We start from the raw sequence: 22,920 nt of genomic DNA, 5'->3' as shown, positions 1-22,920 counted from the left end.
GGTTTTAAGCCATCAAGATTATCATAGTAACTTTTCATTCTTATATCTAACAATTAAGTATAAAAGTAAGCTTTAAAATGACCTTTAAGCAGCTCCTCAAGATGTTTCAGTGCCCCGACCAGCCTTTCCATTCCAAAAATGACACCCAGAATACACTTTTAGGGTGCAATATGGTCCTTTTTATGGGGCTATTAATTTAGATTTATAAACAAAGACTAGTTTTAAAAAATACCCTTTTAAATGAGCCCTTAAACAGCTCTGTGTGATATTTTAGCTTGCAACCTGCTTGCGATGAAAAGCAAAAGCACCTTCAGAAAAAGGACACATTAGCGTCACCTATGTTGCAAAAACGTGATTCTCCTGGTTGTCAAACAGATCGTGGTAACGAACTGTAAGTAAGGAGCGACCCGGTTCAATAGTAACCGAAACTCTAAAAAACGGAATTTTGATACCACTAGATATATCAAAAGAATCAGCTTATTGTGCTGATTTTAAATATATAAGTTCCATTAAGTTTAGTCTTACCGATTGAAGGCTACGAGCTTGAGAAAATTTGCCTGATTCTCGAAAAAAGGGAGAAAAATCCTCTAAGATTATTAGAACCTTCATGAAAATAACACCATCAGATTCAGCGTATCAGAAAACCCATCTGTAGTGGTTTCAAGCTCTTATCTGCAAAAATGTGAAATTTTGTATTTTTTGCCAGAAGAAAAATCCCGGATGCGTGATTATTTGTTCTCCCCAGGGAAATCGTATTGAACCGGTGGTCCTAGAAAATCGTGAGAAGGCTCATTCGAACTAAAATAAAAGAATTAGTGCCCTTTTTAAGAGACCAAAAATATTGGAGGGCCTTGCCCCCTCCCCGCCCCTTTTTTCCCAAAGTCGTCTGATCAAATTTTTAGATAGCTGTTTTGCTCATCATAGTTGAAAGGCCCAATAACTATGCCTTTGGATATAACGTGACCCCCCGCCCTACCACAGCCCCAAAGGAAAGGTCTAAGTCATAAAATTTGCCCATGTTTCACCCATAGTATTTGGTTATTGTGAAGTACGTATACATTTTCGGGTAGGGGCAATTTTTTTCCCGGGAGTTTTTCCACGGGGAAATTTTCTATGGGGAGGAAAATTTCCAGGGGTTGAACATGTCAAGGGAAATTATACATTTGGTGAATTTACCAGAATTCCTATGCACATTCTTTTTATACGTCTTGTTTTCAATTTTCCGTCCCCATTTTACCCTCTCGCGGGCACTGGTGCTTTTTGAGAACACTTCGCCTTAACCCACGTCCAGCTTATGATCCACTGTTTTTCACCAGAACTTCAGTACTATCTCTTCTCAATAAACATTTCTATCGTACTGCACGAGGCATCTACCAAAGAGTTTCAAAACCTGCCAGAAGTAGCAGTCAATATCAGAAACATTTATTGTACTTACACGCAAAAGGTGAATTTAAATTCTGATTTTTTTTTTTTGTATCTAACCTAGAAGTTTTGAGTTTCGGGAATTTTTTTCCAGAATTATATAGCCTAGTGTCTGTATGCTGGCGTCTTTTTTATATTTTAAAAGAATTTAGACTAGGATTGGCGGCCAAATTTTATTTGTCCACACATGAGGACACTGCCCAAATTCGTTCCTAATGCAGAATCCCCACTGTCTACGTCTGAGGACAGTGCCCGACTAATATTAATACATCTGGAAGGTACCTAACGTTGGAAGTTGATATTATCACTCTGATTTGGGTAGATGATGATCCTCTTCATTATGTCCATGTTTGAGAATTGTGCCCATTTGGTGTCTAACGTACAAAATGAAAAAAAAATGATAATGATAACGTAAATTTTTTTGCAGATGCGAAGTAAGTTGACTGACGAAGAAGCCATCAAAATCATATTTGACGAGGAAACTGATATCAATTATGAAGAGTCAGATGTAGATCTTACAGGTGATAAAGAGGAGGGTCGAGATCCAACTTGGTCCCATCTGAAGCTACAGACACTTTCTTTGTTCCCAACGTAATTACTCAACATAGTTCCGATGTTATATCTGAAAGTGATTCAAATGACGAAGAGCCACCACCTGCCTTAAAAAGGATAAGAACTTATTCAGTAAGAAACCAGCTGCTAATATATCATTTGTGCTAATATAATGTTGCGTTGCGATGTTGGTGTAAACTATCCAGAAAGATATTTTTCCCTGATTTACATGATATAAAATACCCCTTTATCCAAACTATTGTCTCATTCACATTTATTCATATTCATTAATATACTTAAACTTAAAATAATCAAAGCAAAGCAGTACTTTCGGTGGACAAGCAGATATCTACTTTCAGGGAATTTGCAACAACAAAAAACCACTAATTTCACATAAAAATCGGAAATCAATTTATAACAAAAGGAAAGAAGGAGTAAACCCAGAAGAACAATAAGAAGATTTTGTGGCACTAAGAATGTGTTCACAATTTTTTTTTTCCTGCTATGATACGGTACTTGACTACAGTGAAGTCGGTTATAGTTCGTAACTAGTTGCTTAGAACTCTAATATTCCTTTAAAAATATTTTTTGGAGATATTGGAGACAAAACTCTGTTTAAATATTTGAGGAAGTCAAGTATAGTTCAGTTAAAGGTCGGAGCAATTAAACTTGTCAAATGTAAATTTATAGCAGAACATTACCTTTCAAACAGTTCGTGGTAATGGACTGCTAGTAAGGAGCGAAGCGGCTCAATAGTGATCAAAACTCTAAGAAACATTGTTTTGATATGAATACATGTATTAAAAGAATTGGCTTGTTATTATGATTCCAAATATATAAGACTCATTGAGTTTAGTGTTACCCATTAAAAGATACGAGCCTGAGAAAATTTTCCTGATTTTAAAAAAGGGAAGAAACACACTATAAAAGTGAAGGAATCTTAATCAAAATTAAACCGTCAGATTTTATTTGACGGTTCCATCTACAAAACTAGTAGTCTAATAATAGTGCTTTATGAATCACTGGTGTCGCCTTTTTAATAATAAATTAAATCTGCTATTTATATATTATAGATACACCCTTACTGAATCAATAATACTAAAAAAAAAAAAAAAAAAAAATTCTGTATTGACACACTCTTGACAGTGATAATTAGATTTTTTGAGTGCATAAACAAAAAGTTAAAATATGATTTCTTCTTTTTTTATATATATTTCATGGCGCTAGACAAATCAAGGTTATTTGGAATACCACCAGTCTTTCTACCCACTTTAATGAATTCGTTTGACAGAAAATGGACAGTATCTAGTGTCAATTCCATTTATTTACACCAAATTGATATATCACAACTTGGGGTGTTGCCAGTTTTCGATCTCTGGGTTCCGTATTGTCAAGCTAAAGTCAAACCCATAGCGCCACCACATAGTAAAGTAAATGGATTAAAGACGCATCATGACTACTAAGGTCCTCACGTCAGCCCTCCGGTGAGTTGCTCCAGAAGGATTCGATCCCTGGGTCCTGTCCAACCAAACTAAGGTCAAACCCATTTGACTATTTTGAATATCTTGCCAAACAGAATGGGGGAAAATCACCAGTTCACTACTTTATACGGTGTTTGAGTAATTACTGCAACTGTGAGGACGTTTTCCTGATAAGTTTGTTTAGAATCTATAGTTCTCATCCCCCCTCCCTCCGAAAATTTTATAGAGCCCTATTAGTTACAGTTTCATATAGATATAGACAAAAGTCTGACTCCCTGGACAGGGAGGGGAATCGATCTTAACACTATGTAATTTACTTCCTGCAGAAGCTTAGCTAATGCCTCCGTAATAACCACACTCATTCCTATCACCTTCCTTCTAGATGGGTTGAATTAAAGTTCTACTAAAATCACTACGTATCTCCCCTTTTTCATAAATCATATTTAGAAAAATTAATATTGAGATACAATAATTTTCGACCATTTGCAATCGAAATATTCTTTTACAATCAGCTCTGGGCTGTATTCCCACTTCATAATTTCTGAAATTCCTAAGAGGTTAAACCTTCCTTTTAAGCCATACATATGTCGCAAAGAGTATGTGTCTTTCTCCCTGTCTATTGTCTGTGTACCTTTGAGTGTATGTAAAAATGGGGGGGGGGGGGAAGTAGATTACTTTGAAAGACATTTATCATTGGTCGCCCAATGTTTGGACAACCTACAACCATCCTGTAAACCTTAATTATATATCTGTGATGGTATAAAATGAGGGACTTTTTTTATTTGAGGAAGGTTGAGCTGAATGTGGTTGATTTGAATGGGGTCGATTCAGAAAGGTTTGGGTTAAACTTGAATTGAGTTGATTGAGACTTGAGTTAAACGAGGATTGAATTGCATTGAAGATGAGTGGAATGGGAGTTGATACAAATGGGAAATTTTCAGTTGCTCTTGAATATTTTTCTTAAAAATTTAAATAAAATATTGCTTACTGAAAATACAGCCAATAGTTTACTTTTAAAGGGCCATGCTTGATAGACCATTCTTGTGTTACATGAAAGGTTATAAATACTGAAGAAAACTTCTTATTCTACTAACTTCTTCATATTTCTTTTTCTACCTTTTATAATCTTTTTTTACTGCCTTTTTTATTTTCATGTTTCTCACAGAAGAAATGGTAAACATACTTGTTTTCTAAATAGCCAAAAAAGGAGAAATTTTTTTCTAAAGAATCTATGAATATAAGTGAAAAAAAGGGGCGCAAAACGGATTGCACTTCACATGTCATATATCAAATCGGTTTAAGCTAAAAATGCACAAATAAAATGAGTCTCTGAGCTCATGAAAACGAGTTAAAAATAAAAAGTCCAATTGTTTTTAGTCTTTCCTAAAACTAAAATAATTTTGTCTTCTTCGAGATTAAAATTTGTATTATCTGACATTCAGGTCTAACTTACCATGGCCACGTGCTAATGTTCTTATTCCTGCGGTATCAATTCTTGTATTATTGTTTTGTTTTATATAATTTCTTTGTGCCCAGTTCCTCGTTTGTACTGTTTCATTTATACAAAGGAGAGTGTGATAAAAGGAAATTATCAGGTCGTAAAACTTGGGAGAATTTAAACATTCGGAAGTGGTTGAAAAATGGCCCAAAAATTAAAATCTATGCGAGTAATGTACAAAAATACATACGTGGCAGTGATGACAGCAGTTTTTTTTCTTTTTTTAATATTATTATTATGAATTTTTTCTTACTTGAAATACATATCAATGTTGTTTCTCAGCCAATTAGAAAAGTAGTGGCAAAAAATTAGCTTAACTTGCAGAAGATTTTTTTATATCTCTCCCTCCTCCCCGCTCAAATATTAGTTACGCCACTCTTAGGGGTACTAGTGAATAAAGTAATCGTAATAAAAGCATCCTATTTTTATTTATTTTTATTTAAGATACGAACATTTAATTTTTGGGCCCTCTCACTCCCTTACTTGGCCTTGAATAATTTTTCGTATCTTCTTTAGGTGTCAGAACTGACGAAACGACTGAAAGAAGTTCAGCGCTCCATTCAGTTATTTACCAAAGGGCTGCTCCATGAAACCACCAAATAATAAACTTTTGTGTGCTTCTTTTGTGTGTGTCAGTTACCATTTATTGTAAATGTGAAATCCTGAGTTTCCGGTTCAGTCATAAATAAACTACTATATATATATTATTTATTTTATTCGGCGTATTTTTCTATTATGCTTCGCTGTTCGTCTAGCGATGGCGATGTCAGGGTCTGCGACTAAAATTTTCAATTACATTAGAATTCCTATACCACGGAAGTAGACGAAGCAAATACTTCGCAAAACGAAAATACATCGCTCTGATTATATTCTGGTCAGTTTTAGTGAGAAGTTTCCAGAAGGGCATTGGGGCTCCTTTCTTTAAAAGGTTTTAGTCTGAAAATTACAAGAGTCAACTCAGTTCTCTCCAACCCTTTGTTCGAAAGTTTCGGAAAGTATCATGGGATGGAAACAAAATCAAACAAGAGTGTAGGAAGCAAATTCTCATCATTGTTGAAATTATGGATGCGGTTACCTACTGGCGTTTTGTTTTTTCGAAGAAAAATTTCTGGAACCGAGGTATACGCATATCTAAAATTGGCAGTAATATTTATGGTTTCTCTTCCTTTCTCAAATGTTTTCACCGAAAGGTTTTTTAGTGTAGTAAAAATCATAAAGACGGACAGACGGATCAAACTTAAAACAGAAAAGTTACGTGGAATTCTGAAAACATAATATGGTAAGAAGTGGGCCCAAGAAAGTTCCCCATGGATTCTTGGAGACGAGCAGATACTGCTGTACATGAAAAGAGTCAGGGCTTCAGGTACCATCGCAAAAAAAAAGGATGAAGGGGTTAAATCTGATTCTGACTAAAAATAGATTTTTCTTTCTTTCTTTTTGTTACCAATATAACCATATAACGAGGCAAGTGATGGATTGTTCTGGTATGATGAGCAGTGAAGCCATGTGGCCCAAATTACCGAAAATGATCATATAAAATAAACATTTATTAATTTTGACAACCATATCCACTGACGCACTGATACAACCCATTAAGCACTTTGATTGGTCATAGGTAACAGAAAACAGAATTGAAATCTATTTTTCTTACTCGTCTTCCAACATCCAATTTGTCTTTTTGCACCTTACTAGACGAATGTGAACAATGCCTAAGTATTGTTTTATTTTTTACCTTTACTGTATTCCTCAAAGTACATTTTGCGCAACTTTCTATCCTTAAAGCTCATTTCTTCAGTCTTTTTTGATAGATCTGTTGAGAGATGACTTTCCTTTTTTTTAAACATTTTATTAACGTAAACACAATTCAATAGGAAAACAAGTCAAAACAAAACTTTGGTGTAAATAAAAGGAATTGACACTAGATACCCTTCATTTTCTGTCAAACGAATTCATTAAAGTGGGTAGAAAGACTGGTGATATTCCGAAAAACCTTGATGTGTCTGGCGCCATGAAATATCTATAAAAAAAGAAGAAGGAATCATTTTTTAATTTTTTGTTTATGTTCTCAAAAACTCTAATTAATACTGTCAAGAGCGTGTCAATTCAGGAATTATTATTTTTTATTTTAGTATTATTGCTTCAGTAAGGGTGTATCACTAGCAGATTGAATTTCTTCCGAAAAAGGCGACACTAGCGATTCATAAAGCACTATTATTAGACTACTCTTTTTGTAGATGGGACCTTGAAACTTCTACAATAGGGTTTTCTATATGCTGAATCTTACGGTTTTTATTTTGATTAAGATTCTTTCACTTTTATGGGGTGTTTCCTCCCTTTTTTTTAAATCAGGCAAATTTTTCCAGGCTCGTAGCTTTTAATGGGTAACACTAATCTTAATGACTCTAATATATTTGGAATCAACAAAACAAGCCAATTCTTTTAATATATGTATTCATATTAAAACTCTGTTTTTTAGAGTTTTGATCACTATTGAGCCGCTTTGCTCCTTACTAACAGTCCATTACCACGAACTGTTCGAAAGGTAATGTTCTGCTATAAATTTACATTTGACAAATTTAATTGCTCCGACCTTTAACTGAACTATACTTGACTTCATCAAACATTTAAATAGACTTTTGTCTCCAATATCTCCAAAAAATATTTTTAAAGGAATATTAGAGTTCTAAGCAACTAGTTACGAACTATAACCGACTTCACTGTAGTCAAGTACCGTATCATAGCAGGAAAAAAAAATTGTGAACACATTCTTAGTGCCACAAAATCTTCTTATTGTTCTTCTGGGTTTACTCCTTCTTTCCTTTTGTTATAAATTGATTTCCGATTTTTATGTGAAATGAGTGGTTTTTTGTTGTTGCACATTCCCTGAAAGTAGATATCTGCTTGTCCACCGAAAGTACTGCTTTGCTTTGATTATTTTAAGTTTAAGTATATTATTGAACATGAATAAATGTGAATGAGACAAGAGTTCGGAGAAAGGGGTATTTTATATCATGTAAAACAGGGAAAAATGTCTTTCTGGATAATTTACACTTACAGCTTACAGAGATAAATTGCCTTTATCGACTATGATTGAGTATCAACCATAGCGTCCTGCTACTACTAGCATTAAAAACTAACTGCAGCACTAATCTGCCTGAAGACGACACAGCTGCAAACAGTCTTCTTGTTTCCAGGTTTTTTGAGGGTTAAAAAATTATGAAGTTCTTTGGCAGAATCATAATCTCGTCAGTGTTGTCACATTGAGTCATTAGAATAAAAGAGTGAAACAAGCTGGTTAAATTTGACAACACTTTTCGTCCCTAAAAATTCAAATATTAACAATCTGTTGATTCCGAAAGACACGTCTTGGAATTACTTACTCACGAGCTGTATAAGCCCTGGATTGTGCAAGGAAAGACGTTAACTCTTTTCTCGTTTCATGTGTCGACTGTGAAGATTGTGTGAATCAGCCTTTGTTTAATCACTGTATGTATAGGGAAGGATTTGGCTGGGAAGATGTATTTTGAACATTTGACTAAGAAATCAGTTTTTACTTTTGGAAAGTTCTTTGAAAGTTTTAACTTTTGGAAAAAAACAAGAAAATAAAGTCACAAGTTTTTGGTGTTGAAAGTTTGAATTTTAATATAATTCTGGAATATTTTCTCCTGAACTTTGCTATCAAATTTAAATGTTCTGTCTTAAGGCGGGAAGTCTTTAAGTTGCCACGTAACAAATTTGATAAGAAGGATGTTTGGGCCATGAAAGAAGTTATCTATGTGAAAAACTGTTCGTAAATATCCCATGTAAGAACATCGCTGATATAGTTGAAAAACATGACTTTCATAATGAGCATTCTCTCTTCTTTAATCAAACGGCGATTTTGTGTATTTTGTTTTATATGTTAAATTCTGGAACGATTCCAATCGTTCTTGGATTATCGCCTGAAGTTGGATACGATTCTGAATATTTCTATTAGCCTTATTAAAGATGTTCCGTACGCGACAAATCATCCAATTTTTTTTATAGTTTATTTAATTGGAATGTTTTTCATATCATGCCGGGAAACCCCCTTTTTTTATAGGAAAATTTCATCTAGAGAATTCTCCCCCACGAGAAATTCCTCCCGCAAAAACTTCATCATATTATAAACCAAATCAGTTCGTGTAAATAAAGAACTCAAATAAATGTCAAAAACATGTGTCTGTGATAATATATGAGCTACCGCTGCGTATTAGCCTTATTTAGTCTAAATGAAAGGAAGATGAGAAACTAATTCCTTACCCCCCACCCCACTAATTTCATGCACCAATACCCATATCTATATTTATGTGAAAACCCATTGTGTGTTAGACAATTTAGCCATTGAAATGCCCCTTTTCAGGTGTGTGACAACCCCCCCCACACACACACACCTTAAAAGTTGTAGTTCATTTTCTCAGAGTGAAAATAGATCAGAAGGCAACTAGCCCCTCCAGCCCTCCACACCTTTGGGTGTATCGGATGGATAAACACATCCGATAAAAATTTCAGGTGACCACTTTGTTAAAAAGGGTTCAACCATCAGATATTAAAACTCCAGGGATGACAAAACCCCCCCAGGGCCCAGGGATAGGCGTTGTAAGTTATACTCTGGGGATATATATGGTTTTTATAGAAGTGATACTCGTATAAACTTCAGAGAGGGCTCATTGGATTGAAATTAGAAAGTTCTAGTTCACTTTAAAAGATTCAAAAGAGACCGAAGCTTAATCTAGTCCCCCTACGCCCTTTTTTCCCAAACCCATCCGATAAAAATTTGAGATAGCAATTTTCTTATAAATAGTTCAAACATCAGATAATAAAAACTCCGAGGTTGACACAAACCCATTTTTTCACTTTGATATCTGTTTTGTTACTTTCATGAATATTTGATTTTTTTTTTTAAGTTTGATTTTGAAATAAGGAATTTTTAAAAACTGGAAATCTTTTGCAATTAAAAACGAACAAAATTAATTTAAAAAAAAACTTCCGAAAAATGAGTTTTTCAAAGAAAAGTAAAGGTCATTTTAAACTTAAGATCAGCAAATTCAAATATCTGTTAAAATTCAAACTCAAAACGACCAGAAATTACTATTAAAGAATAAATGAAACGCATAACGAACAGAAATTAAATAAACAATCATACCAAAAACATACAACAAGTAATAATACAAATGAATAAATAGATCTTAAAGCGAGTAATGCTTAAATTGAATATGAATATCAAGCTTAAAACGAAAAAAAAAATATTTTCCTATTGAAGTATTAATGAAACTTAAAACGAACGGAAATTAAATAAACCATACATGCAAACAACCATACAATAGATATTAATGTAAATTAATAAATAAAACTTTAAACGATTGAAAATTAAATTGAATATGCAAATTAAGCTTGAAACGAACAAAAATCACTACAAACAAGAGTTTTGGTATGATCTCCTTCTCTCACTTTAAAAGTCTAAAACCTATTACGTCATTGGCACTTTATTGACAACTATGTGCGTCTTGAACAGTCTTGGAAAGTATAAACAACATGAAATTGAACATTTAATGTATAATGATATTAATTGTTGAACTGATGAAAGTAATTAATGAACTGATGAAAGATCCATCAGTTCAAGAATTTATTTTACTGTATTTGTATTTTTATTTTCAAAACTGTAAGAACTGGAAAAGAAAATATTTGTAATATAATCCGTTTTCAGTTAAGCGCCAATGACGCAGTAGGCTTTAGGTTTTTATTTATAGTTAGAAAAGGAGGCAGTATCCAAACACTTGTTTGTAGGGAAACTATATTCGTCTTTAATAACTTTAAAAAGAGCTAATAAATTAAACTGAATATTCGATGTAGAATGATATTATTTGCTGAAAGCTCATCAGTTCAAAATGTTACTATAATTTTAATGTTTATTTTTAATATTAAGTGCAAAGAAAATATTTGTCATAAAATTGGTTTTCAGTAAAGTGCCAATGACGCAGTAGGCTTATGACTTTTACAGTGAGAGAAGGAGGTCATACGTTGGAAATTGAAAGTTTTAGTTCACTTTTTAGGAGTCAAAACAGATTGGAGGGCACCTGACAACCCCCCACCCCCCCCCCTCCACACCCTTTTTTCCTCAAACCCATCCGATACGAACTTTGAGATAGCTTTTTTTAAATAGTTCAAAGACCATATAACAAAACTCAGGTGTCGTCACAACCCCCCAGTGTCCGGGGGCAGGCGTTTTAAGTTATGCCCTAGGGCATATATTGTTTGTATGAAAGGGATTCTCGTATAAGCTTCAGAGAGGGCTCATTTGATTGGATATCGAATGTTCGAGGTAACTTTTTAAAAGTCAAAAGAGATCCGAGGGAAGCTATCGTTCCCCAGCCTTCTTTTCCAAAATCCATCTAATGACAATTTTTAGATAGACATCTTGTTAAAAAAAATAGTTCAAAGGTCGGATAAGAATAACTCCGGTGTCAATGCAACTCCCCAGGGCACAGGGGATGGCGTTTTAAGTTATGCCCTAAGAGCATGTGTGGTTCTTACGAAAGAGATGCTCGTATAAACTTCATAGAGGGCTCATTTGATTGGAAATTGAAAGTTCTAGTTCACTTTTTAAGAGTCAGGAGAGTTAAAATAGCCCCACGCTCTTTTTTCCCAAACCCGTCCGCTACAAATTTTGAAATAGCCAGTGTTTTTGAAATTGTTCAAAAATTAGATAGCAAAACGCCCCATACCCAAACTCTTGTTTGTGGTGGTTTTTGTTCGTTTCAAGCTTGATTTGTATATTCAATTTAATTTTCACTCGTTTTAAGATTTATTTATTAATTTACATTAATATCTTTTGTAGGTTTGTTTGCATTGATTGTTTATTTAATTTCTGCTCGTTTTAAGTTTCATTTATGCTTCAATAGGAAAATATTTTTTTTTCGTTTTAAGCTCGATATTCATATTCAATCTAAGCATAACGCGCTTTTAGATCTATTTATTCATTTATATTATTACTTGTTGTATGTTTCTGCTATGCTTGTTTATTTAATTTCTGTTCGTTTTGGGTTTCATTTTTTCTTTAATAGTAATTTCTGGTCGTTTGAATTTTAAAAGGTATTTGCATATGCTGAGCTTAAATTTAAAATTGCCTTTTATTTTTTTTTAAAAAATTATTTTTTTGAAAGTTATTTTTTAATTAATTAAAGAATAAAGAATAGGAAGAGAACGGCCAGTTGACCTCCAAGAATAAAAGAAGCGCCTTTTGGTCCTTTTGGGTTTTCGTGTTCATGGAGTATTTCTCCATGAACTTGTGTTCTGCAAAACAAGACGCATTTTAATAATTTCCGTTTCTTAATACAAACTAGCTATTACTAAACTGTTTTTCCCAATATTAAAAATGTTTTCAGCATTCGAGCATAAATTTTCCCAAAATATCTTACAACAGAACATAATGGAATAATTTCATAGAAACAATATTAAGGTATGATATCATTGTTTGAATTTCTTTTTATTTAGTTAAATTTAACGACAAGACTTCCTCGTATGTAAGTTAAAAGTAATATGAACGTAACTTTACAATAAGGAGGAAATTTAATAAGTGAAAAATTGATACACAGCAGTTTTACTCCTACAAGACGGTATTTAATTTTTTAACAAAGGCATTACCAATATGGACCATATATTAACCAGTGTATTTCAAATGTACATATTAACAAATACATATGTAAAATACATTATTGCAATTTTTATCTGTTATTTGCGCTTCTACCTTAGATAAAGCTGTCCAATATAAACCCTAACCAAGAGATATAGCACCAAAGGAAATTATTTTTGTTACCTTTATAAGTTAAAAATTAACGATAATAAAGGATAGAGATACATACCTTGATTAGTCAAGATAATCAAACAGTTCGTGGTAACGAACTGTAAGTAAGGAGCGACCCGGCTCAATGGTAACCAAAACTCTAAAAAACGGAATTTTAATACCAATAAATACATCAAAAGAATCAGATTTTTATTCTGATTTCAAATATATAAGTTTCATCAAGTTTAATTTTAACTATAAAAAGTTACGCACCTGAGAAAATTTGGCTGATTTTCGAAAAAAGGGGGAAAGACCCCCTAAAAGCTATATATCCTTAATGAAAATCATACCATCATTTTCAGCGTATCAGAGAACCCTCCTGTAGAGGTTTCAAGCACCTTTCAGAAAAAAGGTAGAATTTTCAATTTTTTGCCATAAGAAAAATCACGGACGCGTGTTTATTTGTTTTTTTGTTTTTTTTTCAGGGGCGATCTTATCGACCAAGTGGTCCTAGAATATCGTGGGAGGGCTCATTGGAACGGAAATTAAAAGTTCTAGTGCACGTTTTAAGTGACCAAAAAATAGAGGGCAACTAGGCCCCCTCCCACGCTCATTTTTTCCCCAAAGTCACCTGATCAAAATTTTGAGACAGCCATTTTGTTCAGCATGGTCGAAAATATTATAACTATGTCTTTTAGGATGAATTAATCCCTCGAAGCCCCTAGGAGGAGGGCTGAAAGTTATGAACTTTACCCAATGTTAACCGAAACTCTAGAAAACAGTATTTTGAAACAAATAGATACATAAAAAGAATCAGATTTTAATGCTGATTTTTAATATATAAGTTTCATCAAGTTTAATTTTACCCATCAAAAGTTACGCGCCTGAGAAAATTTGGCTGGTTTTCCAAAAAAGGGGGAAAGACCCCCTGAAAGCTATAGAACCTTAATGAAAATCACACCATCATATTCCGCGTATCAGAAAACCCTAAGAGATTCGAAGCTCCTATTTGCAAAAATGTGGAATTTTGCATTTGTGGCCAGACGTAAAATCATGGGTGCGTGTTTATTTGTTTTTGTTTTTTTTTTCCAGGGGAGATCGTATCGACCCAGTGGTCCTAGAATATCGTGGGAGGACTCATTGGAACGGAAATTAAAAGTTCTAGTGCCCTTTTTAAGTGACCAAAAAAATGTAGGGCAACTAGGCCCCCTCCTACGCTCATTTTTTCCCAAAGTCACCTGATCAAAATTTTGAGATGGCCATTTTGTTTAGTATGTTCGAAAATATTATAAGTATGTCTTTTAGGATGACTTAATCCCCCGATGTTCCCGGGAGGAGGGCTGAAAGTTATGAACTTTACCCAATGTTAACATATAGTATTGGTTATTGGGAAGTATACAGTACAGACGTTTTCAGGGGAGATATTTCCTGGTAGTGGGGGGGGGGGAGGGTCGGAGGTTATGTAGGAGGATTTTTTCATGAAGGAAGATTTCATGGGGGAAGGGACATTGCTATGAAGGGGACGCCGGACTTCCCAGCATTATTTAAAAAAAGATCAGAAATTAAATATAAAAAAAACAAGTTTTTCAACTGCAACAGCAGCAACATCAAAACTTTAAGCGAACAGATAATATTACATATATGATTGGGTTCACCCCCTAGTCAATACCTCACTTTCTAAGCCAGAGATTTTTTAGTACTTTCATAAGAGCTATTTATTCTAATTACCGGCCTTTGTGATTAAGCGGTCATTTTTAAAGGATTGGAACAAAATCCGTACTTTAGCTTAAAGAACAAGGTATTGACTAGGGGGCGAACCCCCTAATATAAGTATTAAAAATATATGAATATAGAAGTTCGTTACGTAAGTTAATTCGTAAGTTATGTATATTTATTACTAATAAAAACGTTCGTAAATAAAATTAAACAACTTTCGAGAAAGCCATTTAACCAAATAAAAGTAAATTAATATCAAAATTTTGTTTTAATTATTCATGTACTGTGAGCCAAGATCAAAACCTGCATTTATACAAAAACGTTCAGAAATTAAATAAAAAAAACAAGTTTATTAACTGAAAGTAAGGAGCGACATTAAAACTTAAAACGAACAGAAATTATTCTGTATATGAAAGGGGCTGTCCCCTCCTGAATGCCTTGCTTTGTACGCTAAAGTTTGACTTACTCACAACTCTATTTTTTTTTTAACACTGAAAAACTTTAGCGTAAAGAGCGAGGCGTTGAGGAGGGGACAGCCCCTTTCATATACGGAATAATTTCTGTTCGTTTTAAGTTTTAATGTCACTCCTTACTTTCAGTTAAAAAAACTTTGTTTTTTTTATTTAATGTCTCACAAAGATGAAAAATCACAGGATGCAGTTTCTGTTTAGTCTCTTACAGAAAATGATCAATGGTTTCCTGGCCCTGTGAAGGGTTGCAACATACCTGACCCAAGAGTCACACTTGCAGAGCAGATTAATACACACAAATTAAAATAGATGTAACCCAGAAGTATATGGATACTTATCATCATCAAAGTATATAAAAATCAACATATTATCCTCCAAATTGACAGATTTTTCCCCGGCTTAAAATTTTTAGCAGATTGTTTTTCTATCGTTAAAAAAAAGTTGAACTTGATGAGAAGAAAAGAGTTGTTCACAAGACTCAACAAGATACATAAATCAGTAATTGGAAATATTTTACTATCAATATGTGTTTTAGCACAATTTGATTTTGCTGATTCAAAATATATTAGATTCACTAAGTTCCAATTCATTATTTTGGCCTTCAAAAGGTAACAGCCTGAGAAAATGTGTCTTATTTATTCTAAGGGGGTTGAAACATTGCCTAAAAGTCAAGGCCGTATCCAAGGGGGAGTTTGACTCCCCTCCTTCTCCACTGAAATGTTTGGCTCAGAAAAATATAACAAAAATACATATACATCTTTTTTAGATACAAATTTTAACGTTTTTCGTACCCCTCCCCCCCCCACGGCAGGCGTTTATATATTAAATAAATAAAAAACAAATCTTTTCAACTGAATTTAAGGAGCAACATTAAAACTCAAACAAATAGAAATTATTCCGTATATGAAGAAGTTGCTCCCTCTTCAATACCCTGCTCTTCAAGCTAAAGTTTCAACACTTTAAAAAAGCTTCGTATGCTAGTTTAACGGCCCTTTAAGTCTGACTACGCAGAAGACTTCTACGCCCAGCTCCAACACACCGTAGACAAGGTGCCCAAGAAAGATATTCTGTTCATGATTGGGGACTTAAACGCCATCATGGGACAATCAAATGCAGGTTTCGAAGACACAATGGGCAAGTTTGGACATGGGTGACACGCCCTTAGGGGGAGAATGCATTGATTTCTATCCTGATAACAAACTTTCATCACCAACACCATGTTTCGACCCAGAGAACGCAAAAATAGTCACATGGAGATCCCCGGACGGCCAAACCTCAAATATGACTAACCTCATATAATGGTCCGCAAGCGTATCATACTGTTCCTCATACTGGTCCTGACGTTGCCTACAGAAAGATTATGGATGCGTGTTTATTGGTTTATCTTCTTTTTTTTCATTTGTGATTGTATCAGACTAGTGATCCTTTAAAATCGAGAGAGGGTCATTTGAAAAGAGATTGCATTTTTTAGTGCCCTTTTTTCGGTTATAAAAAAGATTCTGTAATCTTTTCTTTTTCTGCCACTTTTAGGCACCAAACTATGATTTTCCCCCAAAGAGGACCGAGCTTGCCATTGACTACTGAATTCTGGGATAAAAGATAAATTTATGACTATAAAAAAATATATATATTGAGCTTCCCAGTTACAGAAAAAGTGATTCCTTACAGTGAGGTATTTGTTCATGAAAAGTCGTGTAATCTAGTCCATATAAGATAAATGGTAAACATAGAAATTTATTATCTTAATCCTTTTCTTAACTAAGTTGACTTAGTTTATTTTTCATTAAATAATGCACCATGGCATATAATTTTCCATCAGCTATTATGAAGGATGAATGTTGGGCTGGGTAATGTGTGTGTGTGGGGGGGGGGGGGGGTTGTGTCACCTGAAAGGGGGCATTTCAATGGCTAAATTGCCTAACTCACCATGGGTTTCCACATAAATATAGATATGGGTATTGGTGCGTGGGGGGAGGGGGGGTAAGGAATTAGTTTCTCATCTTATTTTCATTTAGACTAAATAAGGCTAATACGCAGCAATACCTCATATATTATCACAGACACATGTTTTTGACATTTATTTGAATTCTTTATTTCCATGAACTGATTTGGTTTATAATATGATGAAGTTTTTGCGAGAGGAATTTCTCGTGGGGGAGAATTCTCTAGATGAAATTTTCCTATAAAAAAAGGGGGTTTCCCGGCATGATATGAAAAAAATTCCAATTAAATAAACTATAAGAAAATTGGATGATTTGTCGCGTACGGAACATCTTTAATAAGGCAAATAGAAATATTCAAAATCGCATGAAACTTCAGGCAATAATCCAAGAATGATTGGAATCGTTCCAGAATTTAACATATCAAAAAAATACAAAAAATACAAAAAAAATACAAAAATACAAAAAATACAAAAATGAAGAGAGAATGCTCATTATGAAAATCATGTTTTCAACTATATCAGCGATGTTCTTACATGGGATATTTACGAACAGTTTTTCACATAGATAACTTCTTTCATGGCCCAAACATCCTTCTTATCAAATTTGTTACGTGGCAACTTAAAGACTTCCCGCCTTAAGACAGAACATTTAAATTTGATAGCAAAGTTCAGGAGAAAATATTCCAGAATTATATTAAAATTCAAACTTTCAACACCAAAAACTTGTGACTTTATTTTCTTGTTTTTTTCCAAAAGTAAAAACTGATTTCTTAGTCAAAGGTTCAAAATATATGTTCCCAGCCAAGTCCTTCCCTATACATACAGTGATTAAACAAACGCTGATTCACACCTACTTTAAAGTCGACACATGAAACGAAAAAAGAGTAACTTCTTTCCTAGCACAATCTAGGGCTTATACAACTCGTGAGTAAGTAATTCCAGGACGTGTCTTTCGGAATCAACAGATTGTTAATATTTGAATTTTTAGGGACTAAAAGTGTTGTCAAATTTAACCAGCTTGTTTCACTCTTTCATTCTAATGACTCAATGTGACAACACTGACGAGATTATGATTCTGCCAAAGAACTTCATAATCTTTTAACCCTCAAAAAACCTGGAAACAAGAAGACTGTTGGCAGCTGTATCGTCTTCAGGCAGATTAATGCTGCAGTTAGTTTTTAATGCTAGTAGCAGCAGTGATTAAGTGATTCCTAGCTGTGGTGATGGAATACAGTTTTAAACATGGCACAAGCTATTTTGATTCCAAATATATAAGAGTCATTAAATTTAGTGTTACCCATTCAAAGCTACGAGCCTGAGAAAATTTGCCTGATTTTAGGCGAAAAAAGGGAAGAAACACTCTATAAAAGTGAAGGAATCTTAATCAAAATAAAAGCGTCAGATTTTATTTGACGGTTCCATCTACAAAAATAGTAGTCTAATAATAATGCTTTATGAATCGATGGTGTCGCCTTTTTAAGAAGAAATTCAATCTGCTATTTGACGGATGGACACAACCTTACTGGAGCAATAATACTAAAAAAAAAAAAAAAAAAAAAAAAAAAAAAAAAAAAAAAAAATCTAAATTGACACGCTCTTGACAGTGATAATTAGATTTTTTGAGTGCATAAACAAAAAGTTAAAATATGATTTCTTCTGTTTTTTTATATATATATTTCATGGCGCTAGACAAATCAAGGTTGTTCGGATTACCACCAGTCTTTCTACCCACTTTAATGAATTCGTTTGACAGAAAATGGAGGGTATCTAGCGTCAATTCCATTTATTTACACCAAATTGGTATATGACAACTTGGGGTTTTGCCCGTATTCGATCTCTGGGTCCCGTATTGTCAAGCTAAAGTCAAACCCATTGCGCCACCACATAGTAAAGTAAATGGATTAACGACGCATCATGACTACTAATGTCCTCACGTCAGCCATCCAGTGTGTTGCTACAGAAGGGTTCGATCCCTGGGTCCTGTCCAACCAAACTATGGTCAAACCCATTTGACTATTTTGAATATTTTGCCAAACAGAATGGGGGAAAATCGCCAGTTCACTACTTTATACGGTGTTTGAGTAATTACTGCAGCTGTGAGGACGTTTTCCTGATAAGTTTGTGTAGAATCTATAGTTCTCATCCCCCCTCCCTCCGAAAATTTTATAGAGCCCTATTAGTTATAGTTTCATATAGATATAGACAAAAGTCTGACTCCCTGGACAGGAAGGGGAATCGATCTTAACATTAAGTAATTTACTTCCTGCAGAAGCTTAGCTAATGCCTTCGTAATAACCACACTCATTCCTATCACCTTCCTTCTAGAGGGGTTGAATTAAAGTTCTACTAAAATCACTACGCATCTCCCCTTTTTCATAAATCATATTTAAAAAAATTAATATTGAGATACAATAATTTTCGACCATTTGCAATCGAAATATTCTTTTACAATCAGCTCTGGGCTGTATTCCCACTTCATATTTTCTGAAATTCCTAAGAGGTTAAACTTTCCTTTTAAGCCATACATATGTCGCGAAGAGTATGTGTCTTTCTCCCTGTCTATTGTCTGTGTACCTTTGAGTGTATGTAAAAATGGGGGGGGGGGAAGCAGATTTATTTGAGGAAGGTTGAGCCGAATGTGGTTGATTTGAATGGGGTCGATTCAGAAAGGTTTGGGTTAAACTTTAATTGAGTTGATTGAGACTTGAGTTAAACGAGGATTGAATTGCATTGAAGATGAGTGGAATGGGAGTTGATACAAATGGGAAATTTTCAGTTGCTCTCGAATATTTTTCTTAAAAATTTAAATGAAATATTGCTTACTGCAAATATAGCCAATAGTTTATTTTTAAAGGGCCATGCTTGATAGACCATTCTTGTATTACATGAAAGGTTATAAATACTGAAGAAAACTTGTTATTCTACTAGCTTCTTCATGTTTCTTTTTCTACCTTTTATAATCTTTTTTTACTGCCTTTTTTATTTTCATGTTTCTTACAGAAGAAATGGTAAACATACTTGTTTTCTAAATAGCCAAAAAAGGAGAAATTTTTCTCTAAAGAATCTATGAATATAAGTGAAAAAAAGGGGCACAAAACGGATTGCACTTCACATGTCATATATCAAATCGGTTTAAGCTATAAATGCATAAATAAAATGAGTCTCATGAAAACGAGTTAAAAATATAAAGCTATGGAAAGTCCAATTCTTTTTAGTCTTTCCTTAAACTAAAATAATTTAGTCTTCTTCGAGATTAAAATTTGTATTATCTGACATTCAGGTCTAACTTACCATGGCCACGTGCTAGTGTTCTTATTCCTGCGGTATCAATTCTTGTATTATTGTTTTGTTTTATATAATTTCTTTGTGCCCAGCTCCTCGTTTGTACTGTTTCATTTATACAAAGGAGAGTGTGATAAAAGGAAATTATCAGGTCGTAAAACTTGGGAGCATTTAAACATTCGGAAGTGGTTGAAAAATGGCCCAAAAATTAAAATCTATGCGAGTAATGTACAAAAATACATACAGGTGGAAGTGATGACAGCGGTTTTTTTTTCTTTTTTTAATATTATTATTATGAATTTTTTCTATCTTGAAATACATATCAATGTTGTTTCTCAGCCAATTAGAAAAGTAGTGGCATAAAATTAGCTTAACTTGCAGAAGATTTTTTTATATCTCTCCCTCCTCCCCGCTTAAATATTAGTTACGCCACTCTTAGGGGTACTTAGTACCCCTAAGAGTACCCCTCGCTCTTTACGCTAAAGTTTTTCATTGTTTAAAAAAAAATAGAGTTGTGAGAAAGTCAAACTTTAGCGTAAAGAGCAAGGCGTTGAGGAGGGGACAGCCCCTTTCATATACGGAATAATTTATGTGCTCTTTAAGTTTTAATGTCGTGCCTTACTTTTATTTACAAAAAAAACTTGTTTTTTTTTTAATTTTTGAAAATTTTTGAATAAATGCAGGTTTTGATCTTGGATAACAATACATGAATAATTAAAACAAAATTGTCACATAGATTTACTTTTATTTGGTTAAATGGCTTTCTCGAAAGTTGTTTCATTTTATTTCCGAACCTTTTTATTAGTAGTAAATAAACGTAACTTACAAATTAACTTACGTAACGAACTTCTATATCCATAGATTTTTATACTTATATTAGGGGTTCGCCCCCTAGTCAATACCTCGCCCTTTAAGCTAAAGATCCAATATTGTTCCAATTCTTTAAAAATGACCCCTTAATCACAAAGGCCGGTAATTAGAATAAATAGCTCTTATGAAAGTCCTAAAAAATCTCTGGCTTAAAGAGTGAGGTATTGACTAGGGGGTGAACCCAATCCTATATGTAATATTATCTGATCGTTTAAAGTTTTGATGTTGCTGCTGTTGCAGTTGAAAAACTTGTTTTTTTTATATTTAATTTCTGATCTTTTTTTAAATAATGCTGGGAAGTCCGGCGTCCCCTTCATAGCAATGTCCCTTCCCCCATGAAATCTTCCTTCATGAAAAAATCCTCCTACATAACCCCCGACCCTCCCCCCCCCCCACTACCAGGAAATATCTCCCCTGAAAACGTCTGTACTGTATACTTCCCAATAACCAATACTATATGTTAACATTGGGTAAAGTTCATAACTTTCAGCCCTCCTCCCGGGAACATCGGGGGATTAAGTCATCCTAAAAGACATACTTATAATATTTTCGAACATACTAAACAAAATGGCCATCTCAAAATTTTGATCAGGTGACTTTGGGAAAAAATGAGCGTGGGAGGGGGCCTAGTTGCCCTCCATTTTTTTGGTCACTTAAAAAGGGCACTAGAAATCTTAATTTCCATTCCAATGAGCCCTCCCACGATATTCTAGGACCACTGGGTCGATACGATCACCCCTGGAAAAAAAAAACAAAAACAAATAAACACGCACCCGTGATATTTCTTCTGGTAAAAAATGCAAAATTCCACATTTTTGTAGATGGGTGCTTGAAACCTCTACAGTTGGGTTCTCTGATACGCTGAATGTGATTGTTTGATTTTTATTAAGGTTCTATAACTTTCAGGGGGTCTTTCCTTCTTTTTTCGAAAACCAGCCAAATTTTCTCAGGCGCCTAACTTTTGATGGGTAAAACTAAACTTGATGAAACTTATATATTAAAAATCAGCATTAAAATCTGATTCTTTTTATGTATCTATTTGTTTCAAAATACTGTTTTCTAGAGTTTCGGTTACCATTGGGTAAGGTTCATAACTTTCAGCCCTCCCCCTGGGGGCCTCGAGGGATTAAGTCATCCTAAAAGACATAGTTATCATATTTTCGACCATGCTGAACAAAATGGCTATCTCAAAATTTTGATCGGGGGACTTTGGGAAAAAAATGAGCGTGGGAGGGGGCCTAGTTGCCCTCCATTTTTTGGTCACTTAAAACGGACACTAGAACTTTTAATTTCCGTTCTAATGAGCCATCCCACGATATTTTAAGACCACTGGGTTGATACAATCGCCCCTGAAAACAAACAAAAAAAACAAATAAACACGCATCCGTGATCTTTCTTCTGGCAAAAAATGGAAAATTCCACATTTTTGTAGATAGGAGCTTGAAACCTGTAGAGTAGGGTTCTCTGATACGCTCAATATGATGGTGTGATTTTCATTAAGGATATATATTTTTTAGGGGGTCTTTCCCCCTTTTTTCGAAAATCAGCCAAATTTTCTCAGGCGCGTAACTTTTTATACGTAAAATTAAATTTGATGAAACATATATATTTGAAATCAGAATAAAAATGTGACTCTTTTGATGTATCTATTGGTATCAAAATTCCTTTTTTTAGAGTTTTGGTCGCTATTTAGCCGGGTCGCTCCTGACTTGCAGTTCTTTACCACGAACTGTTTGATTATCTTGACTAATCAAGGTATGTATCTCTATCCTTTATTATCGTTAATTTTTAACTTATAAAGGTAACAGAAATAATTTCATTTGGTGCTATATCTCTAGGTTAGGGTTTATATTGGACAGCTTTATCTAAGGTAGAAGCGCAAATAA

The 22,920-nt window shown here is 34.0% G+C and overlaps 1 protein-coding gene across 4 annotated transcripts in view; it reads left to right on the top strand.

Moving 5' to 3' along the window:
* LOC148944188 (uncharacterized) overlaps positions 1 to 22,920 on the top strand; it is a 147,525-nt gene that overhangs the window by 118,746 nt on the left and 5,859 nt on the right. For 2 of the 4 annotated variants that reach the window (XR_016142807.1, XR_016142805.1), the window contains one exon: positions 1,850 to 1,948. The exons of the other annotated variants lie outside the window; for them this stretch is intronic. The gene's annotated coding sequence lies outside the window, so the exon portion shown is untranslated. Of the gene's footprint in view, positions 1 to 1,849; positions 1,949 to 22,920 lie in introns of those variants that run through there. 4 annotated transcript variants of the gene reach the window in all.

Source organism: Artemia sp. Qi Xiang Cuo, chromosome 14, assembly GCF_049724085.1.
Source record: "Artemia sp. Qi Xiang Cuo chromosome 14, ASM4972408v1, whole genome shotgun sequence".
NCBI classification, from domain to species: domain Eukaryota; kingdom Metazoa; phylum Arthropoda; class Branchiopoda; order Anostraca; family Artemiidae; genus Artemia; species Artemia sp. Qi Xiang Cuo.
Note: the sequence above shows the minus strand (reverse complement) of the source record. Positions and strands in the feature narration are given on the sequence as shown.